Genomic DNA, 5,229 nt, shown 5'->3' on the forward strand with positions numbered 1-5,229 from the left:
TTGATTGGTTGGGTGGGACAATGTTATTTTCTAACGCTACATGTACTCTTTGACTTATGATTTAGGTTGTCAAAGGCATTTGGTTAAAAATCTTTGAAAATATGGCAGTTTCATGATTTGATGTTTTCCTAATGAGATGATCACGAAATTCTACCTATGTGGGATGTCCAAAATAGATAATTAAAAATTAAGCTGTACTATATGCATGGAAAACTCGATAAAGTCAAGCCTTGTTGCTACTTTCATGCACTCTCACTTTAATATCTAGGAGTCGTTATTCCTTTGAGGCCTATTCAAAAGTTAAGGTGGTTTCTATCTACTAGAAGAAATAGTACGAGACATTATTCCTTTGAGGCCAATTCAAAAGTTAAGGTGGTTTCTATCTACTAGAAGAAATAGTACGAGACATTATTCCTTTGAGGCCAATTCTTCAAAAGTCAAAGTGACTCTAGGATGAAGCAAACCGATCTCTAACCATGATCTAGAACAAGGCCGCAATTGAAAGAAAAGTTTCCTTTAAAATTATTATTTCCTGGTGTGAAAAGGATTCGTAGTACATCCATAGTTTGAAAGATAACATGATATAAACGAAGTGTCATTTTTGTGGTAATATTATCATCCCAAAACATAAAGAAATGGAATCAACTGATTTTAAGTAGTAAAATTGTCAACTGATTTTAAGTAGAAAAATATATGTATAAATAGTGTAGGAGACCAAAAAAGGTCAAAGAAGCTAAAAGAAATATCTTCAAACTAACAACTCATACTTAATGTGTGTGTTCCATGAGTTAGAATGCAAGTAACATGAAATCTATGACTTGACTCCATAAAATATTGTCCACCCTAAACTAAAGGCTAAATTGGTTCTTCTCTTTTCACAGTTCCTTTCTTGATAAAACAAACATCATAGCAATGAGAGTTACATGCCCGTTAAATGAATTTTATTTTAGAAAACATGTTTTCTTTTGGAATGCAAGTAATATCAAATCAATGACTTGGACTCCGTAAAACACTACCTACATTAAAGCAAATTCTAAATTGGTTGCTCTCTTCTTTCTTGATTGAAAAAACATCAGTGAGTGTTACATGCCCGTTAAGATGATTTTTCTAATTTTTCTTTTGGCAAGCAAGTCTTTGGGAGTGGTTTATAATAGTTGGTTTATAGTAGAACTAGCAATGAGTGTTACATGCCCGTTAAGATGATTTTTCTAATTTTTCTTTTGGCAAGCAAGTCTTTATAATAGTTGGTTTATAGTAGAACTAGTACATGATCCACACGCTACGGCCTGGCACTGCCCGAGCTTGGTATTACACAGCTACCATGTGGCATGTGACTAGAGAGGAGCTCTCAGACTTGTCACGTGGTAGATATGGTATTAGTTTACCACATTACGGCTCGAGCATCTGTGCCACCTTCAGAAACCTTGAGAAGAGAGAGCATGTGGCACTACAACACGTCGGGGTCATAACAGCGTTTATTTTATTAGGATGTCGGAGATTCCGCTCGCTGCCTCCCCGTAGCGAAATATCGCCCCCCAATAGTGAAATTTCACTAGGCAGCGCTTATAGCAATGCATTTTCATTGTTCTGCAGTGCTTATAGTAGCAAAATTTCAATGCTGATGAGCAGCGAAATTCGGTTGCTATACTGTGATTTTGCTGTTGCATAGCAGCACTACTATTTTCGCTGCATGAAGCTCCAGAGATTTGTTAGATGCTAAATTTCAAAAATACATATCACATACACACAGATAATGATTTATAGTATAAAAGAAACATCTATTAGCACCCTTGGAGCCATGTTTCGAACAAGAAAAAAAGATAGTTGAAAACTTTTGAGAAGCGTAACAATGTCAAGATCATGAATCTATCACATCTTGTAATAAATCCATATGTGTTACTTCATCAATGTCTATATCTAATGGAAGCTTAATGAAAAGATGGGGTTCCATATCAATATCAATATCACTATCATAATTCAATGAAGCATTGTCATGATTGATAGGTGGCTCATCATCTTGTTCGGATTGATGTTCCTCATGCTCTTGATCGGCCCTCTTCATCGTCTTCTTCCAATGAACTGATTTGAGGTAGTACTTGCACCTCATCCGGAGATTCGGCCTCCACATCTTGATTTTAAAAGACATGTTTTGAACGAGGGAAAACTTGTATAACACATCACCACTTTGGATCAATTCGATCGGCGTGAAACACAACCTAATATGACAAAGCAAAGGGGTTACACTTTTATTATACTACATCAAGATTTAATTTGGGATAAGTTAGGTTACTAACCTATTGACTTTCTCATCATTCTAAAACTTTGTGGAATTAATTTGAAAGAACCCATTTGGATGTTTTATTACGGTTGCTTGAGCACCTCTATATATCACCTTGATCCATTTGACATCAAAGATGAATAGACTAAATGCTCTAAATCCAACCTCAAGAATATCTTAAATAGTTCCACAATACTCAAGATTGTTCTCTATGACATTGGTATCATGTCTACTAGCTCGACTTTCTTGCTCAAAAGTTGCCATCACACTACAATCAAATGTGTTTCTTTAGAATCCACATGCTCTGTGCGAAAGTGCCTTCCCTCTGACCATATTGCATTATGTAGTTTATACTAACATTAAACAAAAGCATGACATTTAGTATAGTGCATTAAACAAGGTATATACATAAGATAGAGATGAAGAATGTACCTACTTGAGAGTCAGATCCTCTTGCATACTCATGCTATTCTCTTGTGATCATCTCTCCATTTTGCGATGCCATCGAAATCACCATACGAAGCAATTCTATATTGATCACATTTGGTAGAGATTCCAAGCTGCTGGGCAGAAATGACAAGCGTCTATATGCTCTTTTGAAAGCTCTTATCTCATCCTTTCGTCTTATTGATTGGATCCTTTCATCCTATTGATTGGATCCTTTCATCCTATTGATTGGATCCTTGTATCTCCCAATCCACTTCTCCATGATGAGACTATTTAGAATGCAGAATGTATTCACCTTGTGGCATGATGCTTCATCCAGTCTTCGTTGCCTTCCTTTTTCCTGAGGCACATTAGTGATTAGTCAGTCATCCTCCTCATTGCTCCACATCCTTGTATCTCCCAATCCACTTCTCCATGATGGGACTATTTAGAATGTAGAATGTATTCACCTTGTGGTGTAATGCTTCATCCAGTCTTCGTTGCCTTCATTTTTCTTGAGGCACATTTAGTAATCCTCCTCATTGCTCCACAATCGTGGCATGGAAGGATCTATGCGAGATAGATGTTTTGAGTTATACACAAGAGACTCTTGCATGAACCATCCCTCTGCCATGCCTGCTTCTAGCCTTGCTCTTTGTCTCACAAAGTCCTTTAAGGTTTTCATGAACCGTTCAAGGAAAAACATCCATCAAACATGAACAACACCATACAACGCCACTTCATCAACCAAATGCACCTCAAGATACAATTGGCTAGTGAGAAGTATTTTAGGAAAGTTGTCCTTGATCATACACACTGCCTCAATAGCATTGAGACGATCTATCTCAATGGATGTAGGATCTATCTCCTTTAAGGATATGTACCTACATACATAGCAATCATGTGTACTATTTACCAATACATAACTTGTGAGTGCATGACAATACCAAATAAGCAATATAACTTAGCTAGTGAATTAAAGAGAAGATTCATACCTCACCAAGCTTCCCATTTTGTAAATAGAATCTCTAACCTTCTTTTCCCCACAACCAACTATATCAATTGGAAGAATAAACTATGTATAGAAAAAAATGTAAGTTAGTATATGAGCCTACAAATTATGTACCACAAAGAGAAAATGAATAAGCGAATATTTTTATACTTGTAATATCTTGTGCCAATCATATGTCTTGAGGCAATATAATTGCTCCTCTCCTTTCATTTTGGCCTTTGTGAAGGCACCCTTCAATGACTGTATTACTCCCGTTGGTGTACAAAAAGAGGCAATCACACTTTTCACCTTATTGTGCTCCATCTTGGTTAATACCCATGGTGCCTTTGGTAGGACTATGTTGCCACTCTCACTTTCAATTGGCCATGCACTTTGAAGGTGTTCAATGTTTTGTAAGTCATCCCTTGCACACTTTGCATCTCTTTTACCAAATTAAATGGTCCCAAATATTTGTTGCCACATTCTTGAAGATATGTGTGGGATCTAAGAGATGATTGATCTTCATGTCACACCAATATGGAAGTCAAAAGAAGATCGAGTTTCTAGACATCCCATTTGGTGGTGGATTGGGGGTGCTTCTCCATGCCTCAAACCAATCTCAACCTCTCATCACAAGTGGTGAGACATCATGTGGCACAAATTAGGATGTGAAGGAGGGAGAAATCGATGATGTTATCATACATCACCTTCTTAAGTGTAGATGGTCTTTCCAAAACAAGTGATGGTCCACAAATTGGACATGCATGATGTCCGGAGATTGCCAAACCTATTTTAAAATTGAGATCATTGAGATAGAGATATAAACTTAAAGTTTAAAGGTTAAAGCCTTATGCATATAAGGTTCAAGTAGGTACTTGATCACTTCGAGAACCTGGGATAGTCATGTATCATCCAAAGCAAAACTCCTTTCACCTCTGCCTCTCACGCCTATTTATTGGCCTTGAAACGTCATGTACTTTGATACCTCGCCATAGTGTCTCAAGCTCCTCAATCAAAGGCTCGAGGTACACATCCATGTTTGCCATCTTATGCTTGCTTGGTACAAGGAGAGCAAGCACGATATGACCTTTCTTGATTGCTACCCATGGAGGGAGGTTATATTTAAACCCTTTGTATCATGTGCATTCAAGGCCTATTTTAAAAACCCCTTATTTGTGAATTTTTCATGAATAAAATATACCCTTTTTCTATTCAACCTATGAATACTCCCTTGTTAACCTATGACGGACATTGAGACGTAATATGTTTTACGTCATTAATTTAAATATTCTGAGTCATGGGCCGGGCTTGTCGGCACCATATGTTAAGGATGAAGGGATTGGGTGATCGCCGATGAGAGGCGCACCTTGAATATCACTAGGATAAGGGTTAGGATCGGCCGGCCATGTATGGGCGCCCAAGTGTGAACGGCCAAGTCACCTATAAGAGTCAAATGTAACCCTAAAATCCTCATTCTCATGTGTTGTGAATAGAAGAGTGCTCTTGCCTTATCCTCTTGGTTTCCTTCTCCTAC

The sequence above is a fragment of the Cibotium barometz genome, chromosome 42, assembly GCF_041138505.1.
Source record: "Cibotium barometz isolate CiBa-2024 chromosome 42, ASM4113850v1, whole genome shotgun sequence".
Classification (NCBI taxonomy): domain Eukaryota; kingdom Viridiplantae; phylum Streptophyta; class Polypodiopsida; order Cyatheales; family Cibotiaceae; genus Cibotium; species Cibotium barometz.